Source organism: Euprymna scolopes, chromosome 37 (genome assembly GCF_053919585.1).
Source record: "Euprymna scolopes isolate OS-2025 chromosome 37, ASM5391958v1, whole genome shotgun sequence".
NCBI lineage: Eukaryota > Metazoa > Mollusca > Cephalopoda > Sepiida > Sepiolidae > Euprymna > Euprymna scolopes.
The window spans coordinates 2685412-2708332 of record NC_136518.1 but is presented as its reverse complement, the minus strand read 5'-3'; the positions used below and the strand labels follow the sequence as shown (position 1 = coordinate 2708332).

General features: G+C 35.8%; 6 non-coding genes across 6 annotated transcripts; all 6 read left to right on the top strand.

Annotated features, from left to right (window-relative positions):
• Positions 1-12446: 12446 nt before the first annotated feature.
• On the top strand, positions 12447-12520 carry Trnan-guu (transfer RNA asparagine (anticodon GUU)). The gene has a single exon. It is a non-coding gene; the product is annotated as a tRNA-Asn (tRNA).
• Positions 12521-13030: 510 nt separating this feature from the next.
• Positions 13031-13104, top strand: Trnan-guu (transfer RNA asparagine (anticodon GUU)). Its single transcript has one exon. It is a non-coding gene; the product is annotated as a tRNA-Asn (tRNA).
• A 2983-nt stretch (positions 13105-16087) lies between these two features.
• Positions 16088-16161, top strand: Trnan-guu (transfer RNA asparagine (anticodon GUU)). The gene has a single exon. It is a non-coding gene; the product is annotated as a tRNA-Asn (tRNA).
• Positions 16162-17621: 1460 nt separating this feature from the next.
• Positions 17622-17695, top strand: Trnan-guu (transfer RNA asparagine (anticodon GUU)). The gene has a single exon. It is a non-coding gene; the product is annotated as a tRNA-Asn (tRNA).
• A 2943-nt stretch (positions 17696-20638) lies between these two features.
• Positions 20639-20712, top strand: Trnan-guu (transfer RNA asparagine (anticodon GUU)). Its single transcript has one exon. It is a non-coding gene; the product is annotated as a tRNA-Asn (tRNA).
• Positions 20713-22350: 1638 nt separating this feature from the next.
• On the top strand, positions 22351-22424 carry Trnan-guu (transfer RNA asparagine (anticodon GUU)). Its single transcript has one exon. It is a non-coding gene; the product is annotated as a tRNA-Asn (tRNA).
• Positions 22425-22921: the final 497 nt, after the last annotated feature.

The following is a 22921-nucleotide window of genomic DNA, read 5'->3' as shown; positions in this document are numbered from 1 at the left end:
AGGTTACCTATGCGACGGACCGCATTTGATTCTTGGTCGCCATCTTGGTTACTGATCTGAACTACGCCGCCATCTTTATTCAACATAATATCTCAGAACTTAAGAGGTTACCTATGCGACGGACCGCATTTGATTTTTGGTCGCCATCTTGGTTACTGATCTGAACTACGCCGCCATCTTTGTTCAACATAATATCTCAGAACTTAAGAGGTTACCTATGCGACAGACCGCATTTGATTCTTGGTCGCTATCTTGGTTACTAATCTGAACTACGCCGCCATCTTTATTCAACATAATATCTCAGAACTTAAGAGGTTACCTATGCAACGGACCGTATTTGATTCTTGGTCGCCATCTTGGTTACTGATCTGAACTACGCCGCCATCTTTATTCAACATAATATCTCAGAACTTAAGAGGTTACCTATGCGACGGACCGCATTTGATTCTTGGTCGCCATCTTGGTTACTGATCTGAACTACGCCGCCATCTTTATTCAACATAATATCTCAGAACTTAAGAGGTTACCTATGCGACGGACCGCATTTGATTCTTGGTCGCCATCTTGGTTACTGATCTGAACTACGCCGCCATCTTTATTCAACATAATATCTCAGAACTTAAGAGGTTACCTATGCGACGGACCGCATTTGATTCTTGGTCGCCATCTTGGTTACTGATCTGAACTACGCTGCCATCTTTGTTCAACACAATGTCTCAAAACAGATGAAAAGTTAATAACAATAAAAAACGATCAACATCGTGTGTTTATTTACTGAATGAGTTAATGTGTCTTAATATCCTCACTGGTATGAGGTAGGACGTCTCGCAGGGTTCAACTTCGGACTGAAGAGTCAGGTGACTCAGGTTGGTCCGAGCTATATAGATGTGACCTAACACTGTAAAAGGGAGCTGGGGCGTCCAAGGGCACTAGAATAGAAAGCTGGACATAGACATGCACTGGCGTTGCTTGAGCAGATGCTGCTGGAAGGGCTGGTGCAAGAAAAAGTTAGGGCTGCTGGGACAGGACTCAAAACAGGAGTGGCAGGCTGAGAGGAGATTAATTTAGCAAACAACAGTGAAGGGTGTAGGTTACGAGGTGCGTTCAATAAGTTTTAAGATTTTTTGTACAGGCATTTAAAATTGTTGGTTGGTCGGTTGTTTTTTTTTTTTACGGCATATCAACCCTTTTCGGGTTATTTAATGCAGAATCCAAAGATTGGGAAGAAAAAATTTTTAATACAATATATTTGTTGTTTTCAAGTCGGTTTCAATTTAACCCATAGTTGGGACCCTAACAGGTACTACCACTCTGGGTCAGAGTGGACCTGGGAGCAATGGTAATTAAAGGGTGGCTCCACACTCCCTAAAGCCCACAAGCTGGGGCCCTCACCACTGGATATAGTTTAAGGTCATATCCAGGACCCCATTTGAGGGACTTTTACCCTCTGCAGGGGAGCAGTCGGTGTATTCTAATGCCCCACCGACAGGGCCTTAAAATTGTGGAGACTCTTGCAAGTTTAAATGAACAGCAACAGCAGGTATTGGAATACACCCTACTAAAGCCTGATTGTCACAGGTATTGAATTTCAAAAATGAAATCTGGACGTGAGGGCACTTTAAAAGAACGATATGCAATAACATTCTGTTTTAGACTTAGTTTTAGTGGCATAAGAGATTAAAGGAAGGTACAGAGTCTTTGAGGAATGATGAAAGGTGTGGAAGAAGTAAGGAAGTCATTACACCAAAGTTGATTGGCCAAATACAGAATTTCATGGATAAGGACCGCTGTGTGTCTATAGAGAGAATATGAGCACAGTTTGATGTCAGTGTGGGAACTGTACACGCAATTATTTGCGAGGAACTGAAGATGAAGAAGATTTGCATGAATACCTGTCTTAAGGGTGCAGTCTACAACTCCATCCTTGTCACAGACTATTTGACCAAGATGAGCATCAAGACAGTTCCTCACCCTCCCTAGAGTTCAGACCTTGCTCCCTGTGACTTTTGGTTATTCCCTAAGCTCAAGGAAATCCTTAGAGGCTGTCATTATGAGACGATGAGGAGATGAAAGAGATTGTGATGAGGGTCATTGACACGCTTACACAAGTGGACTTCCATGGGGCTTTCCAGAAGTTGTTGGAACGGTACAACAAGTGCATTGCAGCCGAAGGAGATCACTTCGAAAGGGACTAGAGTTTCATGTGTTGTGTACTAACAATAAAAGTGCCTGTGTAAAAAAAACTGGAAACTTATTGAAGGCACCTCGTATATCGCATTAAATATAGTTTGTCTGTCCTGAAAAGGAAAAATTGAATCGCATAAAATAATGTGTGTGTTGTCCTTAAAAGGACAGTTCGATTGCTGCTGCTGATGATTCCTTCCACTTGCAATCTTGACAAATAGACGGGATCGTGTCGAATCTGAAGGTATTTATTTTCCTCCCACCACAAGAAATCTGACACTAGGGTCAGAAAGTAAGATTGAAAAGTCAGCACCCCAGCAGAGAAGCATTTGATTTAGCAAATTATGCCTGTGCAACCACTGTCAGCATTCCCCAGTAGAGGCACTAGATGTTTAACAAGAGAGACGCCAAAGCCTGGTAGGGTAACCCCCCCCCCTAGAACTGCACAGAACCAGCATTACAGTTGGTTGACTGTATATATGTAAATCTCAGTCAATTATTAAAATCATTTATTTTTGCCCAGTGTAAGGAAAAACGACATGCGATTCAGAACAGTTGTCAAAAATCATACGTACTTGGCACAGGCCAGGATACTTTTTGACTACTTTCAGAGTGCCGCTTTTTGGGGAGCTGGACCCCCTCCCCCCCCCCCCCACACACACATGCACATTAAAAACGACCTTGTGTCAAAGTTGCTTTCGTGGGGAAGCAAATAGATACCTCAAAGTTGTATCTTTTTGCTACAGAATTGAATAGAGAGAACCAATGTGTTTTCCATCCCATCTCTGTCGGGTTTTAGAGGCGGATCTTATCGTCTACGCTTCTGCAATGCACGGTGCCACTTTGATGTAGGGGGTTACTATCTGGGATATAAGTTGCAGGGATACTATGTAGGGAGTTGAGCAACAAGATGTCTGTTTAAATTACGCTTGAACTTCTGCATGTCAGTACAGTCAGAGAAACAGGAACCCGAAAGGGAATTCCAAGGTCTAGCCGTTCTACAGAAGAAACTGTTGGAGTAGAAGGCTTTCTGGCATCTGAGGATACTTGTAAAACAGGCAGAGGGATGCAACATTTCGTCGATAGGACAGAGGTTGAAGCCTATTAAGTTGGCGACTCTCTTTTGAACCCTGTCTAAGAGTGAGAGACTAGTAACAGATGCACCAGCCCAGATGTGACAACGACACTTCATATATGACAATGCCCTCCATGTATTTGTTCCAATTCATGTTCCCTGTGAACGTTAAACCGACGAGTTTGAACGAAGTACTTTCAGTTAATGTATCAGTAGCCATTGCTATCGGTGGTTGAGAAGGTTTCTTTTTTTTTTTTTTACATAGGCATCACCACTTATCAAGGCCAAGAGGCCACTCGAGGATAAGGGTTAAAGAGTGCCCAGTAGAAATTGGACAATATATTAATCGTTAGTAATGGAGATTCGGTAAATTTGTTAACTTATATGGAACGACTCATCAAAAACTTGTTTACGTTAGACTTGAAGACAACCATATTGTAGTCAGTTTCTTGTAATAAAGGAAAAATCTTACTCTTGGCAGCATTGAATGTGATCATCCATTTTTGTCTCCATTCCACTGCAGACTAGAGGTCTTCCTCTAGGGTTTCTGCCATTGCCTTGAATATGCGTTCATTCTGTTTTCCCCTCATGTCTTTTATAGAATGTTGTGTTGTCAGTAAATATACCCATCTCGGGGACAATTTTATCAAAAGTCGTATTGTCTAGGGGATGTGTGTGTGTTTCAAGGTTCATCGAGCAGGTGTGCATGTGAGTATCTACACATATGAAATCGGACAGTTCACAAGCAGATAATTAAGCACTCGAGAGACAGTTTTTTAACAGGACGAATAACATTTCTTATAGGGATACCAGCAAAGGACACATACCTTGTTTTTAGCTGCAACTCTTCGACGTGCTGTTCTGAAATGAAAGACACTTCTCCTCGAACAACTCATGATGACTAATTTATATTCATACTTAACATTTATTTCCTCGGTAGTATGCTCGGTTCTCTCTGGTGATTACATTTCTCTATGTTCCCAGTTGAATGCTTCCTGGCCGACAATTCCCTCTATAAACTTACCTCCTCTATTTCTCTTTCTCTCCAACTCTCAGACGCAAACTCAGCTCTCAATATAAAATCTAATAAATGTTCTCAGACACCGGAAGCATCCTATATATTTATAACAGTGTATCCGTGATCGTTTAATGTGAACACATGTAAACTTTCAACCAACCAACACCTGACCTTGTGCCTAACTTCATGGAAAGAAGGTAAATAAATACTCAAATTATAATGCTTATTAACAACAAATCACCGGAAAGCAATTGGCTTCCTTAGCCGTAAATTGTAAAATATGTTCCGATACTGCATTTCATCTTTTCTGTCCTCGCTCAGTAAAAAAGAACACATTCTATATTAAAGCATTTTTATTTTTATCCGAGGTCAGAGTGCCCTTTTGAGGGAGGTGGATGTTTCCGACGTTTAAAACCGATCTTGTGTTTGTGGGAGCCTTTCCTAGTCTCACACAAAAACACGCGTTCGCATCTCAAGCCATATTTCTTGTCATATACATACGCACACACAGACATATGTGCGCACATGTACACACATGTAGATGTCTTCACATTCATGTACATACATCTACATTCACGTGCACACACACACACACACGCTAATGTACGCACACATACGCACACACATACGCACACATGGGCAACGTCACTTCCCCTTTGAGGGAAGTCCACACATGCGCAAAAGACCACCGGAAACAACTATAAAAGCAAGAGCAATAAGCTGCTTCCTCCTCTTTTCAACTCGCCTTCCGAGCTGAGTGGTCTACGAATCATTGGCCCCTTTCGGGACACGCGTGCCTGCGCACGTCACCTCCCCTGCTACTGTATGTGTGGGGGCAAGAGTTAACAGGCAGTACGTACACCTTACACGTTTTCTATCTCCATGGCCTGGATTGACTTTTTCTCTTTCTCTCTCTCTCTACAACAATAGACTTTCCTTCTCACCAGTAAACAACGAGAGAGCACACCAAACTGGATTGGCTTTCTCCCTTTCTCTCTCTACGACAATAGACTTTCCTTCTCACCAGTAAACAACGAGAGAGCACACCAAACTGGATTGGCTTTCTCCCTTTCTCTCTCTATGACAATAGACTTTCCTTCTCACCAGTAAACAACGAGAGAGCACACCAAACTGGATTGACTTTCTCTCTTTCTCTCTCTACGACAATAGACTTTCCTTCTCACCAGTAAACAGCGAGAGACACACACCAAACTGGATTGGCTTTCTCCCTTTCTCTCTCTACGACAATAGACTTTCCTTCTCACCAGTAAACAACGAGAGAGCACACCAAATTGGATTGACTTTCTCTCTTTCTCTCTCTACAACAATAGACTTTCCTTCTCACCAGTAAACAGCGAGAGACACATACCAAACTGGATTGACTTTCTCTCTTTCTCTCTCTACGACAATAGACTCCTTCTCACCAGTAAACAACGAGAGAATCACGCCAATCTAAACGCGTGCTGTACCCTTTTCTTTCATGTGTTTCTTCACGAAATAAATTCTAGTTCGTTTAAATCAAGTAAACGCGTTGTTCGTTCCTTCCTCAAAGCAATTCATTTTTTCTTTCTCAAAGCAATTCATTTTTCTTTTCCCAATTCAAATCAGTTCTCCTATTTTTCCGTACGACTGGGGGATATATATATAATATATCCACCAGTCCACTACATGTTTAACTCTGCCTTCAAGGAAAGGCAAGTAAAGAGGGACTGGGTTTTTTTTTTGTTTGTTTTTTTTTTTTTACATAGGCATGTCCACTTATCAAGGCCAGAGACCACTCGAGGATAAGGGTTAAGAGTGTACAGTAGTCAATTGGACAATATAGTAATCGTTAGTAATGGAAATTCGGTAAATTTGTTAACTTAAGTGGAACGGCTCATCAAGAACTTGTTTACGTTGGACTTGAAGACAACCATATTGTAGTCAGCTGGAACGCAGGAAAACGGAAGACAGTTCCACAGGCGTGCAGTTCTAAGAATGTAGCAGAAACAAATAGAACTCTTTTCTTGTGCGTCAATGCCTCCCCTGACTGTGCGATATGGCACATACTGACCAATCAGGGGCATAGCGCAGGGCTCTTCCTTACCCCCTTAAGGAGCGAGACGTCAAAGAGAGCGGACCTGTTCCCCCCCCTCTCTCTCTCTCTCTCTCTCTCTCTCTCTCTCTCTCTCTCTGCCTACATCGGTATCGACGGTCCCCATTTAGGAATAACTACCGGGCAAAGGCAGACGAGTTCTATCCCAGCAATATCTAAATGGCATCTCGCCTTACCTTTTCCTTGCAATTTGTACGAAGTCGTTTGTTCGTTTATTCAGTAGCTTGTGTTGAAATATTTATTTTATTAGGGAGTGCCCAAAAAGCATTAACTCCACTCCCTAAAAGCTTTCTTTGTTCATGGAATTTACGTTTAGGTTTAGGCACAGATAAAGAGTGGGTGGAATTATTGATAGTGTTTTCAGCTAGACGAGTGTTTCTTGTGAAAGTTTGGCGAGGGGGGACTATAGATTGAAGCTCATATATAATAAAGTAACGGCACTCCTTGTTGTATTATCAAAGTAAACAAGAAATCCGCGAGTTAATCCACTTGATAAGGCAACTCCTTTATGTGTCGGTGAAAAATTGAAAATATTCTAAAATTCAGGAAAATAACGACCGACATGAACAAAAAAAATCAACGAGGTCGGTCATTATTTTTGTGAATTTAAAAATATTTTTAAATTCCTCGGCATAACATCCACAAGCAAGATGAATTGGAACAAATACATAAAAGAGACTGCCAAGTCTGCTGCAAAAGCCACTACCGTTTGTTTTTCTTTTTTTTTTTAACAAAAAACGACACTTGATTCGACTAAAACTGGTGTCGCTTATACGGGAATCAATTGTCAAATAATTGTATCAAACTCGATTAGCTTCGTAAAGATTGGTGTAAGTCGTTGATTGCCGCCAGAGAATGTCCATCGTTCTGGTTACCCTTCCCCATCATTCTCTTTTCTCCGCATACCCCCTTTCTTCTCTCCCCCCTCTCTCTCTTTATCTCCATATTCTCCCCCTCTCTCCGCATTCTTATCCCTCTCCCCTTCTCTTTCTTCATTCTCTCGCTTCTTCTTTCGTTCTCCACATTTTTCTCCTCTCTCTTTCTCTTTGAATTCTCACCCTCTCTTTCCACATTTTCACTCTCTCTCCGCCCCCCTTTCTCTTTTCTCCCCCTATTTCTTGTTCTCTCCTTTTTGTCTCTCTGCATTCCCCCCTGTCCTCTTATCATCTCCCTCCTTCCGTATACCCCTCTCTCCCTCTCCCTCTCCCCCCCTCTCTCTCTGCATGCTCCTCAGCTTTATCTTTCCATATTCTCCCTCTCTCCGTCCTCTCTTTTTCTTTTCATTCCCCTTTCTCTCCCTCTCTTCCCTCTGCATCCCCCTGTCCTCCCTCTGCATTCCCTCCTTCCTCCCGCCACAATCCCCCTCTTTCTCTCTCTCTCTCTCTGCATGCTTCCCCCGTCTCTCTCTTTGCTCTCTCTATCTTTCTCTCTATTTTTCTCACCCCCCTCTCTCTCTCTGCATGCTCCTCAGCTCTATCTTTCCATATTCTCCCTCTCTCCGTCCTCTCTTTTCCTCTTTTTCTTTTCATTCCCCTTTCTCTCCCTCTCTTCCCTCTGCATTCCCCCTGTCCTCCTCTGCATCCCCTCCTTCCTCCCGCCACAATCCCTCTCCCCCCTCTCTCTCTCTGCATGCTTCTCCCGTCTCTCTCTTTGCTCTCTCTATCCTCCTCTCTCTTTTTCTCCCCTCTCTCTTTCTCTCTATTTTTCTCCCCACTGTCTCTCTCTCTCTCTCCCCTCTGAATCCCCTTCCACTCCCTTTCTGTGCCCTCCCCCCCCCCCGCATTTTTTGTTCTTTTCTCTCTGTTTCTTTGTTTTTTTTCTTTTTTCTTTAGTTTCCATTGTTGCAACATAAACATTTTAGTCATGGTACACTGAACGCATCGTCAAACTTTAATTGTTCAACCTCGAATCGCGAAATCCCCGCAAATGGGGGGGGGGGGCGGGGGAGAGATAATGATGAGGTGTTTTTCGTTTTCTTTTTGGTTTCCTTTTTTTTTATTTTTTTTTTTTTTTATTTTACTGAGGAGACACTTTCAGTTGAAAAGTTGGCTTGGAGCAAAGTTGTTTTCGCAAAATGAAAAAAAAGAAGGGTACTTTTTACTACCTACCTCAACGTAGTATAAACACCCCCTCAACCTCCCCATGCTAAGAACGGCTTTCGGGGTTGGAGGTGTTTATTCCGAAAGCCGCTGGGGCACGTCGTAAAAATTTACCTAAAAAATATAATTCATCCACGAACGCACACAACTGACATCTTAAAACACCATTTACAGTTTCTCCATTATTTTTTTCTCTCGAAAATCAACCAAAAGTCCATTTTGAGACTTGTTTTACAATAGATCGAGGTACGAAAAAGTAGTAAATAAACAAATATATAACGAATAAATGTAAAACTTGCGGAGAATGCTCCGTTTTACGGTTGTTGTAAAAAATGGAACAGTATTTTAAATTTCGTTCCGTTTTAATCTTCTTTTTTTATTGTGCCCCCAAAACAACGAAAGTAATCGAAAGAATAACATTCAGCAATCGTACTTATATACATACATACATACATACATACATATATATATATATATATATATATATATATATATATATATATATATATATATATATATATATATATATTAGCAAAAGTACCCGTCGTTGACTGGGTTCAAAAACAGCCTACAGAAAATGGACTCTGATTTATTAAAATACTAGCGGGGGCACCCGGCGTTGCCCAGGTGTTTGTAGGTGTGTGGTTTTAAATAAAAAAGAAACCGGGGGGAGGGGTAGGATCGAACCCGAAGCCCTGAGGCGAAGTTTGAAAATAAAATCGGCCAGCCAGAATGAGTTAGTGAAAGATGTTTGAATTTATTTAAGTAAGAACCAAATTGTCAGGTGCGCGCCCGGAAGTCGTCGTGCGTTACAACGATGATGATGACGACGACGACGACGACGACGACGACGACGACGACGATGTAAGCATTGTTATAAGCGAAGTAAAAAAAGAAAACAACGTTTTAATTAAGCGGGGAGGGGGGTAATCAAAACATCGAAAAAAAAACACAAAAAAAACTAACGTAAGGCAAACGAACGATGAAAACAGTAAGACAAACACATGAAAATGGCTTAAATAAGCCTGTTTCGATATTAAAATTTAAAAAATCGGTGGGTACCCGGGTGTTTTTGGGTGTGTGGTCGGGGGTGGATAAGCGAAGTAAAAAAAAAAAACAAAAAAAAAACAGAAAAACGAACGTTACGTGAAAAATGGCTTAAATAACACTGTTTCAATATTTAAATTTAAAAAAAAGACATCTCACACCACGATTCGAACCCTAAACATTTAGATAATGAAACAACGCGTTAACCAACTGGACTAACGTGACATACATGAAATTTAATCAGTTTTTCAACTATTTAAAGTAAATCAGGTCATGACGTCATCTGGCGCATGCGTAGAACCGCTCGTCGTCACGAGAAGACTGTTTTTGTTCACCCCCCCCTGTCGAAAATTGTCGATTTCGAGGTGAAAGAATGAATGTTTTTGGCCAATTTTTCGATACTTTTCGAGCGAAGGATGGGCCTTCGATATGATATGGAGTTTGTGAATTTTCGTCGTGTCTGTCGAAAGATTTTAGCAGACACACAAACATACACACATACATACAAACATACATACATTTTCGCTTTTATATATATAGATCGATTTTATATTTATAGATGATAGGTTATGAAAAGGAAGGGTTGTAAAAAGATAGCTTCGAATTTGGGGGTATCAAAACCAAAGCAAAATATGATGAAAGTAGAAATAAAATAGATAAACCCCATAATTTATTATACCATACCTGTTCACACTGAAACACTTATCACAATATTCTGTGGATCTATATTAAAAAACCTTGTTAAACTTTGTGATATATTTCCATTCTATGGAGGCCAGGTGCGAACGAACACTCCATAATTTTATTATACCATATTTCTTCAAACTGAAACATAATTATCAAAGTATACTTATGCAGATAGATATGAAAAGTCTTTATTAAAGTTTGTGCCTATTTCCATTCTATGGAGGCCAGGCGCGAACGCAGACCCCACAATTTTATTATATCATCCCTATTTATTTAAGTTAAAACATACTTATCAAAGTATTCTTATGTACATCTATATCAAAAACACCTGTAAGCGTTTTTTTTTTTTTTTTAATCTTTTTATTTCCATACTTTGTGGACCAGGCGCGAACGCATACCCCACAATTTTAATGAACTACCGTTCTGCCAGATCAAACATACCCATTCCTGTGTCTCGGTACATCTTCTGTCATTATATGTAATCAGTTTTTAAAAATAGTCAACCATATAGGAGCCTATTCGTGACCAGACACATATAAAAGTGAGAATGTGCGCGAGGACACTTCTCAACCTATATAGTAAACGAATTTTTGATTTACAGACTTGAAATTTGGTATATAGGGTATTCAGACATATGGAAAACTTTTTAATCAGTTTTCATTTAAAAAAAAAAAGGGTTTCTAAGGGGTTAAAATTGAAAATTGTTATGTGGGGTTGTCAGATTTTTACTGTTTGTTTCACGAATGCGCATGCATGAATCGTTCACGTGACAGATTACTTATATTAAGAATAAGTAGGTTTGAAAACACTTTTTCAAGACCGTGTCAAGCTGGTCTAATGGTTATCGTACTCGACTCACGTTCTTTAGGTTTTGGTTTCGATCTCAATAAGTGAATTGTTCAGAAAAAAAAACCCTACTCGTTGTCTCAGTTTCTGTATTAATTAAAGTATAAAATTTACGCGGGCAATGCCGGGCGGCCTGCTAGTAATATTATACAAACCAAAAATTATATAAATTTTTTCGTAATTTTATATATTATAAGTAGGGCTGTGACAACAGAATATTCTTTTCATCCTTTTGACTCTCTGGTATATATCCGACACAGTAAAACACAGTCAACCAACCGAGAACCACATCAGTCTATATAAAAACATGTAAGATATTAACGGCTATATACTCAAGAGTCAAAACAATGAAAAGAATATGCTGTTGTCACAGTCTTAATTATAAAGGGTGGCATCATGCGAACCGTAGTTTGGAAAGATGCTATGATCAAATTTCCAAACATTTCCCCTTTCCTTTCTCTAATTCGCCCCCACCCTCCTGTGAACGGAAGGGTTGCCAGTTCGAATCTACCCGGCGACGTTTCTTTTATTTTTTCTTAAATATTTTGTTGTTTTTTTTTCTTCTTCCTCATAAGCGATTCTTTTAATTTTTTTTTTTCTTGAATTTTTCTCATTTCTTTTTCCGTTTCCTTTCTTTTCTTTTTTTTTTTTTTTAACTTTTCTTCTTCAATTCATTTCTCATTTCGGGTTTGTATTACTGTTGTCAAAAAACAAATATATAACAAATAAATGTTATCAAAGGCAAGATAAGTTACTTTTCTACCTAAATGGATAATTTTCTAATCTTTTTATTTAATGTAACAGCTCGAAAAACATAGTGTTTACAGATGTATTGGAAAGTTAAAAATGGCGCCGACTCTCTCTTTGACACGGTAAGTTTTCAAAAAAGGAGTTAAAAATTAAAAAAAAAAACTAGACAAAATACTGTTAGAAACTCGCTCACTATATGTTACTGTGACATAGGCTGACATATATTCGGTGGGTTTTTAACAGTATTTTGTATATTATTTTATTTTTAAATCCTTTTCCCAAACTTACCGTGTCAAAGAGAGAGACGGTCGCCATTTTGAATTTTCTAATACATCAGTAAACACTGTATGTTTTTCGAGCTGAATAAACATGTTACATTAAATAAAAACACTAGAAAATTATCCAGTTAGGTAGAAAAGTAATTTATTTTGCCCTTGATAACATTTATTTGTTATATATTTGTTTTTTTGACAACTTTTTCGAATCGATGTGTACAAATCCCCATTTCTTTCTTGATGATATTGTTTTATTGTTTCCTTTCTTTTCTTTCTTTTTCTTTCTTTCTTTCCTTCTTTCTTTTCTTCTCAAATCACTTTTTCCCTTTCAGTGAAAATAATTTATCTACGTTCTACTGATAAAATAGTTGCCTTCGTGGCGCAACCGGTTAGCGCGTTCGGCTGTTAACCGAAAGGTTGGTGGTTCGAATCCACCCGGGGGCGATTCGTTTATTATTATTACTTTTTTTCATCCTTCTCCTTATTTCTTTTCGTTTCTTTCTTTTTTCCCATTCTGTTTCCTTTTTGTTCCGTTTTTCATCATTTTCAAGCTTTATTTCGAAATCAAAACAAAGATTGGAACTCAGTCGAACACCGGCCATGCCTTTCTTTCCTTTTTCGTTACGTTTTTTTTTTTTTCGTTCTTTCCCTCTTTCTGTACTTTACCTTTCTTTCTGAGTTTTTACTTTTTTATCATAGTTTTTTAAAAATTTTTCTTTATTCTTTTTACTTTTTTGTATCAATCTTTCTTTGAATATTTTCATTCACCTCTATTCGTTTTTTCTTTTATCTGTCTTCGTCCTTTTTATTTTTATCTTTTTACTGCAACTTCTTTTTTTCTTTGTCTCTTTCTTTCTTTCGTAAAACGATCTTTTATTATTTTCCATCTCTTTATCACGTTTTTTTTTCTTTTAAATATAAAAAAAAATTATTACATCTAATTGCTCACGTAATGCCTTCGTGGCGCAACCGGTTAGCGCGTTCGGCTGTTAACCGAAAGGTTGGTGGTTCGAATCCACCCGGGGGCGATTCTTTTATTTCTGTTCTTTTTTTTTTTTTTACCCGTTTTTCTTTCGTTTTTCTTTCTTTCTTCTTTCAATACTTTGTTTTTCCTTCTACTTTTTAATTCATATATTTCTTTCTTTCTTTCTTTATCCTTATTTCCCTCTTCTTTCCCTTGATATATATAGATTAAAAAAAATTTTTTTTTTCGAATCTTATTTCAATTCTTTCTTTGTTTAGCCAATCTTTAAGTTTGGTGGTTCGAATCCATCCGGAGGCGTCATTTAATTTCTTTTTCTCTGCTTCATTCTTTTTTATCATTCTGTTTTTCTTTCGGGTTTGTATTACTGTACATGTTACATGATAAAGGCTGTCCCCTTTTCATGTGAGTATAAAAATGGAGAATTTAGTTTAAAATGGAAATGAGATGGCAATAGAGAAATTCGAACCTCGTAATCTTGGTTTAGAAATAGATTACGTGTGATAATTTAAAAATGTAAAACGAAACATTGGTTTAGAGTATAGATAAATATTCAAGAAAAGAATGTGAGCTGTCAAGTTTATTATGAAATTTTAAATTGAAAGAATGCAGCTTATAAGATAATGTTTTAACATATTGAATATAGGTTAAAATTCCTTTTGTAGAAATAGGAAAAGTTTTGGACACGTATATCCAGGACACGTGAAAGAATGCACATGTTTTAACATGCGTATGACGTCACGGAAAATAGAAAGTTCGAGGGATAGAGAAAAACTTTAGAGTTAGATCAGTCAGTGAAGAGACGCAGGGGAGATTCAGTCGTCTAGGAGCGAGACGTCACTTCAAGGAAAAATGTGAGACTTTGAATTCTTGAGGATGGAAATCCCGGCCGGTCGTGTGAAGAATAAACCATCAAGTGTTTTTTGTAAAGCTCGTCTTGTGTTTATGATTCTTATACAAAGGTAAAGTCCAATTGTATTATATATTTGTGTTATATGTCTTTACATACACGTCTCAACATCATCATGTCTACACAATGTCCGAACTGTCTGAACACTATATCCCTTCACTCTAAGAGCTTTCTCCTTCTCTTCCATTCTACACAACAAGGAATGAACATTTTAATATATAAGAATCTCTCATAACAGGAACAATCTCTCTAAGTCTCTTCCAACATATCTCTCTAAGTCCCTTCTAAACATCTCTCTCTCCCTCTCTCTCTCTCTCTCTCAGAGTCTTTTAACATCCCTCTCTGTAATAAGATAAGAACTCTCACAAATCTAATAAGTCTCTCTTACACAACATCTCTCTCTAAGTCTCTTATAAACGAACAATCTCTCTCTCGGGGTCTTTCAACATCCCTCACTGTAATAAGACTCCTTCTAAGATAAGCATCTCTCTCTAAGACTCATCTTTTAATAAAACTCTGTCAATGAAACCCCCTATATAACATACACATAGATTCGAAAAAGTTGTCAAAAAATAAATATATAACAAATAAATGTTATCAAAGGCAATATACGTTACTAGATATGTTTTTAGTGTTTTTTATTTGATGTAACATGTTTATCTAGCTCGAAAAGCAGACAGTGTTTACCGATGTATTGAAAAATACAAAATGGCGCCCGATTCTCTCTTTGACACTACCATGTTTGGGAAAAGAAGTTAAAAATAAAAAACTAGACAAAATACTGTTAGAAACTCGCTCAACATATGTTAGCGTGACATAGACTGACATATATTCGGTGGGTTTTTAACTGTATTTTGACTGGTTTTTATATTTTTTAACTCCTTTCCCAAATTTACCGTGTTCAAGAGAGAGTCAAGCACCATTTTTTCATTTTCCCCATACATCGGTTAAACATTGTATGTTTTTCGAACTTAATAAACATGTTACATTAAATAAAAACACTAAAAAGTTATCCAGTGAGATAGAAAGTAACCTATCTTGCCTTTGATCTTATTTATTTGTTATATATTTGTTTTTTGACAACTTTTTCGAACCTATGTGTACAAACCCTAATTTTGCTTTTTTCGTGTGGCCATGTTTTCTTTCTCGGGTAGATGCCAAAATAATACACGTTCACGCATTCGCCCGCTGCTTTCGTAGCACAACGGTTAGGGAATTCGGCAGTCCAACGTGAAATTGCTGGTTCGAATCCGTTCGAAGGTGTTTCTTTTATTTTTCTAAGTTATCGTTCTTTTCTGTTTTTTTTTTTAATATATTTTTTTGGGTTTGTATTACTGTACACATAGATTCGAAAAAGTTGTCAAAAAACAAATATATAACAAATAAATGTTATCAAAGGCAAGATAAGTTACTTTTCTACCAAACTAAACTGGATATATTTTTCGTGTTTTTATTCAATGTAACATGTTTATTCAGCTCGAAAAGCATGCAGTGTTTACCGATGTATTGGAAAATTCAAGATGGCGCCCGACTCTCTCTTTAACATGGTAAGTTTGGGAAAAGGTGTTATACATAATAAACTAGACAAAATACTATTAAAAAATATCGAATATATATCAACTTATGTCACTGTAACATATATTGAGCGAATTTCTAATAGTATTTTGTCTAGTTTATTATTTATAACTCCTTTTCCTGAACTTACCGTGTTAAAGAGAGAGTCGGGCGCCATTTTGTAATTGTCCAATACATCGGTAAACACTGTATGCTTTTCGAGCTGAATAAACATGTTACATTGAATAAAAACACGAAAAATATATCCAGTTTGGTAGAAAAGTAACTTATCTTGCCTTTGATAACATTTATTTGTTATATATTTGTCTTTTGACAACTTTTTCGAATCTATGTGTACAGTAATACAAACCCGGTTTTTCTTCCTCGATATATCATCCATTTCTTTCTTGATTTTCTCGTTTTTTCTTTCCTTTTTTTTTTCTTTTCTTTCTTTTTCATTTGTTCCTTTTATTTCTCGCCTCCTTTTTTCTCTCAAACTTTCAATTTTTCTTCTTTTTTTTTATCACAGTCTAAAAAATGATTATACAGAATAATTTTATGTATTGCCTCCGTGGCGCAACCGGTTAGCGCGTTCGGCTGTTAACCGAAAGGTTGGTGGTTCGAATCCACCCGGGGGCGATGACTTTATTTTTTTTCACTCGTTTTTTTTTTCTTTCTCTTTATCAATACTTTATCTTTCCTTCTACTTTTTAATTCATTTGTTTTTTTTTTCTTCTTCATTTTTCTTTTTCTTCTTTTCCTTTTTTTGTTTTTTTCTTTTCTCTCTATTTTTCTTCTTTCTTTCTTCTTTTTAAATGTAACTTAACGTAGTTTTAGTCCCCCGTTTTATTGATTTATTTTTTATCCATTTTCTTTCATTCTTTCTTTCTTTCTTTCTCTCTTTCTTTCTTTGCTTCATCTATATCTCCATTCGCTTCGTCTTCTTTCTTTTCGTTGATATCTTTTCATAATTTATATCGATTCTGTCTTTTTTTTCTTTAAACGACCTTTAAGATTGGTGGTTCGAATCCATCCAAGGGCGATGATTTGTTTTCTTTTTCTTCACTTGATTCTTTTTATCTTTCTATTTTTTCTTCTTTTTCTTTCTTTCATTAAAACTCTTTTTCTTTCTATTTTCCGTTTTTTTTATAATCGTAAACTGATTTCAAATTTCGTTTTTTTTTTTTTTTTTTACTTCTTTCTTATTTATTCACTTGTGAAAATTATACACGTTCATTTCAAGGTCGTTGTTTCGTTGTGCAAGTAGTTAGTGCGATTGCTTCCTGAACGAAAAGTCCTTAGTTCGAATCTGTTCGGTGTTTTTTGTTCTTCATTTAATTTTTCTAGGTTGTATTTTTTATTTTTCAGTTTTTAAAAATTTTCTCGGATTTTTCTTATTTCTTTTTTTCTTTCTTTCTTTTTTATCTTCAATAGAATTGCAATTTCTTCTTTTTTTGATTTTGTCGTTTTTCTCTTTTTCTTTTTCGCCCTTGTTTTCATCTCAGATCATCTACAAATTTATTTTTTATATCTCCTTCTTTTCTTTCTTTCTTCCTTCCTTCTTTCTTCTTTCTTTCTTTCTTTCTCGCTTTCATGCTTTCTTTCTTTCTTGCTATCTTCTTTCTTTCTTGTTTGTTTGTTTCTTTCTTTCTTCTTTCTTTTGTCTTTCTTTCTTCTTTCTTTCTTTTTTCTTTTTTCTTTCATTCACTCGTACTTTCTTTCTTCTTTTCTTTCTTTATTTCTTCTTTGTTTGTGTGTTTGTTTCTTTCTTCTTTTTTCTTTCTTTCTTCTTTCATTCACTCGTACTTTATTTCTTCTTTTCTTTCTTTCTTCTTTGTTTGTGTGTTTGTTTGTTTGTTTCTTCTTTCTTTCTTCTTTCATTCATTCGTACTTTCTTTCTTCTTTTTTTTCTTTCTTTCTTTATTTCTTCTTTGTTTGTGTGTTTTTTCTTTCTTTCTTTCTTCTCTGCTCCACTCTTTCCTTCTTCAGGTAAACTATATTCAATTTTCCTTCTGTTTATCACGTTTTCTTCAGTTAAATTAAAAAATAAATAGATAAAAAAAAAAACAAACACAAAAAAAGCGTAAGATTCGCTATTTGCCTTCGTGGCGCAACCGGTTAGCGCGTTCGGCTGTTAACCGAAAGGTTGGTCGTTCGAATCCACCCGGGGGCGATTTATTTCATTTTTATTTTTCACCCATCATCCTATTTCTTCTTTCATCTTTCTCTCTTTCTTTCTTTTTTCGTTTCGTTTCTTAATTCCGGTGTTTTTTTGTTTTTTGCTTTTTTTTTTTTATTTTTTCATTTAATTTTTCTAAGTTTTATATTTTTTCTTATGTCCGATATTTTTTCAATTTTTTGAAAATTTGCTCGTATTTTTCTCATTTCTTTTTTCTTTCTTTTATTTTATCATCTTTTCTTCTTCAATAAAAATCTCATTTATTTCTCAATTTTTTTTTCTTTTATTTTCATCTCTCTTCATTTCTTCCTCTTAAACCATCTACAATTTTTATTTCCTATACTCCTCTTTTCTTTCTTTCTTTCTTTCTTTTAATCTGTCTTCCTTTCTTTCTCTGCTCCACTCTTTCCATCTCCAGTCAAACGATCTTCAATTTTCCTTCTACTTATCACGTTTTTCTCCTGTTAAATGTTAAAACAATATATATTATATTGCGTTTGGCAAGTGTTGTTTTCGAGGCGCTACCGGTTAACGCGTCCTGCTGGAAATCGAAAGAATTGTGGTTCGAATCCGCCTTCGACGAAAATACGTTTATTTGTATTTTTCACCCCACCCTCCTGATTGCTTCATCTATGTTTGTTTCTTTTTTTCCTTTCGTTTCTTTTTTGTTGCTTTATTCTTTCTTTTTTATTTTTGTTTTTGAAATCCAAACAAATATTGGAACTCAGTCGAACAACCTGCCTTTTCAAAACTCTTTCTTTCCTTTTTCATTACGTTATTCTTTTCTTTCTTTCTTTCTTTCTTTTTTTCTGTAACTTTTTACTTTTTTCCCCACCTGAATACTGACTATTAAAATGACGAATGTTATAGGCTTTCGAGTATGCTGTAAAAGAATATCACATTTAAAGTTTACGCAGACAGTAGTTTTCTTGATATTAAGATATTTTTCCAATGTATTACTTAAATGTCAGTGACGTTCGCCATTCTTAACAAGGAGAGGAGAGAGTGTTTGGGTATTAATACACTTCAGTTGGAAAAAAAAAAGCATGGCCATAGTTCGAATCTGTTTGGCGTTTTCTGTTTTTTTTTTTCATTTTTCTAAGCTATTTTCTTATTCAGGGTTTGTATTACTGTACTCATAGATTCGAAAAAGTTGTCAAAAAACAAATACATAACAAATAAATGTTATCAAAGGCAAGATAAGTTACTTTTCTATCTAACTGGATATGTTTTTAGTGTTTATATTTAATGTAACATGTTTATTCAGCTCGAAAAACATACAGTGTTTACCGATGTAGTGGAAAATTCAAAATGGCGGCCGACTCTCTCTCTCGGAGACGGTAAGTTTGGGAAAAGGAGTTATAAACAAAAAACCAGTCAAAATACTGTTAAAAACCCTTCGAATATATGTCAGCCTATGTCACGGTAACATATGTTGAGCGAGTTTCAAACAGTATTTTTTCTGTTTTTTTTATTTATAACTCATTTTCCCAAACTTACCGCCTCAAAGACAGAGTAGGCTGCCATTTTAAATTTTCGAATAATGTTGGAATTTTTTTTTGTACCAATAATGGTGCATCTCCCCTGTTTACATTTATTATTGTTTATCTGGTTCTTATATATGATTTTTTTTGTATTTTGTATCCATTATGATTTTTAGTTTCGTATATTTTGGGTTTGTACGAAACACCCTTAAATTTGGAGAAAAGGGAAATGCTAGTTCTGTAATGACGTCACGAGCTCAGTGCGTATTTCGTGCTCTTTTGAAATTCTGCTGACGTGGAGAGTGAACGTGTTCATTGCCCGGCGCTGAAAATGGAATTTTGATGAGCCTCCTTCAAAAAAGTAAATCCGGCAAGAAATTAATACCCGGTTACGTGACGAGACGTACTTCTGGAAACTATTTACGTGGCTACGGTTTTGCGCGTATTTTACAAGGAGTTAAATTATTTTAAAGAAAATACCTTTTACGTGACAAGGGATTTTGGAATTTCCTATCCAGACAAGCGACGAGGTCTTGCTCCTGAAATTTATGTGTGTCTCTACGGTTTGCACGCGAACATGGAGGGAAAGGAAGTTCTAAAAGGACTTTAAACAAAAAAAAAAAAAAGAAAAAGCCACTTGCCTGACGGGCTTTCAATTGTGAATACGCCCCTAAAATTAATTTCATATGCGAGTGTGATTAGGAGATACTACTATTTTGTACATTATTATTGTATTTGTTTATGGATACACACAACTTCTTTATAAGAACCAGTGTTGTTATTTTTTTCATTACATGTTACTTTTTTCATAATATGTTACCTTGGCGTTTCTTAAGTTTAATGCCCGCAAAGGGAAAAATTTACAACTTATTGTAAATAAAGTTTCTTCTTCGTTTCAAAACAAGACCTTTATATTTCATTTTTACCCCCTCCCCCTCTTTTGTTTCATGCTTTTTTTTTCAGCTTAGTTACTTTAGCGTCGAATTTATCTGGAAGCAAGATAAATTCCGACAATACATCGGTAAACACTGTATGCTTTTCGAGCTGAATAAACATGTTACATTAAATATAAACACTAAAAACATATCCAGTTTGATAGAAAAGTAGCTTATCTTGCCTTTGTTAACATTTATTTGTTATATATTTGTTTTGTGACAACTTTTTCGAACCTATGTGTACAGTAATACTAACACGTTATTCTTTATATGTCGGATATTTTTCAATTTTCTTTATTTTCTTGTATTTTTCTCATTTCTTTTTCAATTTTTTTTTTATCCTTCAATACATCTTTTTTTTCACCCATTTCTTTCTCGACTATATTGATTTTTTATTTTTTAGTTTTCTTTGCTCTTTTTTATTTTTCCTCTCAAATTATCTTCAACCTTACTTTTCTTTATCTCTTTCTTCTTCTGCAAAGTAAAATAATAATTGAACGGTTTGTGAAAATCGTGTTGCCTTCGTGGCGCAACCGGTTAGCGCGTTCGGCTGTTAACCGAAAGGTTGGTGGTTCGAATCCACCCGGGGGCGATGCTTTTATTTGTGTTCATTTTTTCTTTATCTCTTCTCGTTTCCCATTTCTTGTTTTATGCTTCGTTTCATTTCTTCCTTTTTTTTTTCTATCTCGTCCATTTTTCGTTCCTTTCTTCTTTCCTTTCAATCTTTCTTTCGAAATCAAAACGAAGAATAGAACTCAGTCGAGTACATGCAATATCGACAACTTTTCATTCCTATTTCGTTACGTTTTTCGTTCGCTGTTTTTTAATTCTTTCATTAATTTGTCATTTTTATTCATTTTTTATACTTAATTTTTCTTTGTTTATCCTTTTTTTTTTCTGTACACATAAATTCGAAAAAGTTGTCAAAAAACAAATATATAGCAAATATATAGCAAATAAATGTTATCAAAGGCAAGATAAGTTACTTTTCTACCAAACTGGATATATTTTTCGTGTTTTTATTCAATGTAACATGTTTATTCAGTTCGAAAACCATACAGTTTTTACCGATATATTGGAACATTCAAGATTGCGTCCGCTCTCTTTAACACGGTAAGTTTGGGAAAAGGTGTTATAAATAAAAAACCGGTTAAAATACTGCTGAAAACTCGCTCAATATATGTTACCGTGACATAGGTTGACATATATTCGGCGGGTTTTTAATAGTATTTTGTATAGTTTTTTATTCATAACACTTTTTCCCAAACTTACGGTGTTAAAGAGGGTGTGAGACGCCATCTTGAATTTTCCAATACATCGGTAAACACTGTATGTTTTTCGAGCTGAATAAACATGTTACATTGAATAAAAACACGAAAAACATATCCAGTTAGGTAGAAGAGTAATTTACCTTGCCTTTGATAACATTTATTTGTTATATATTTGTTTTTTGACAACTTTTTCCAATCTTTGTGTACAGTAATACAAACCCCAAATATATAACAAATAAATGTTATCAAAGGCAAGATAAGTTACTTTTCTAACTAACTGGATATATGTTTAGTGTTTTTATTTAATGTAACATGTTTATTCAGCTCGAAAAGCATCCAGTAGTTACCGATGTATTGGAAAGTTTAAAATGACTCCCGACTCTCTCTTTGACATGGTAAATTTGGGAAAAGGGATTAAAAATAAAAACTAGACAAAATACTGTTGGAAACTCGCTCAATATATGTTATCGTGACATAGACTGACATATAATCGGTGGCTTTTTCACAGTATTTTTTTAAAAAAAAATTATTTTTAAGTCCTTTTCCCAAACTTACCGTGTCAAAGAGAGAGTCGGTCGCCATTTTACATTTTCCAATACACCGGTAAAAATTAAACATTATAAGATGAATAAACATGTTACATTAAATAAAAACACTAAAAACATATCCATTTTAGTAGAAAAGTAACTTATCTTGCCTTTGATAACATTTATTTGTTATATATTTGTTTTTTTTGACAACTTTTTCGAATCTGTGTGTACAGTAATACAAACCCGTTCTTCCTTTCTTTCGATTTTGTAGTTTTTATTTCCTTTTTTTTTGTCTCTTTCCTTCTTTCTTTCTTTTTTTCTTCACTCCTTCCTTTCCTTTTCAGTCAAACGAACTTCAATTTTCCTTTTCTGATCATTTTAGTCTTCTCGTAAATAATAAAATTAGACTATTGAGACAGGTGTATTGTAGCCTTCGTGGCGCAACCGGTTAGCGCGTTCGGCTGTTAACCGAAAGGTTGGTGGTTCGAATCCACCCGGGGGCGATGACTTTATTTGACGTTTTTTTTTTGTTTGTTCTTTTTTTTAGTGGGGTTCTTCCACCATTTTGTTTAATTTCTTATTTTGAAGTCTTTGTCGGTTGGTGGTTCGAATCCACCCGGGGGCGATGACTTTATTTTTATTTTTCATATCTTTCCCCATTTTCTTTTTTTTCTTTCTTCTTTTACTCTATCCTTGTTTCTTTCTTATTTTATTTCGCAATTCCGTTCTTTTTTTTTTCTTTTCTTTTTTTTTCCGTTTCAATCTTCCTTTCGAGGTGAAAACGAAAATTGGAACACAGACGAATTTCATATCGAAAATTTTTCTTTCTCATTTCAGTTCGTTCGTTTTTCGTCCTTTCGGGTTTGTTTTACAATCCACAGAGGTATGAAAAACTTGCCAAACAAAAAGAAAAAAAAAACAAAAAAGAAAAAAACAAAAACAAATATATAACAAATAAATGTTATCTAAGGCAAGGTAAAATACTTTTCTACCTAACTGA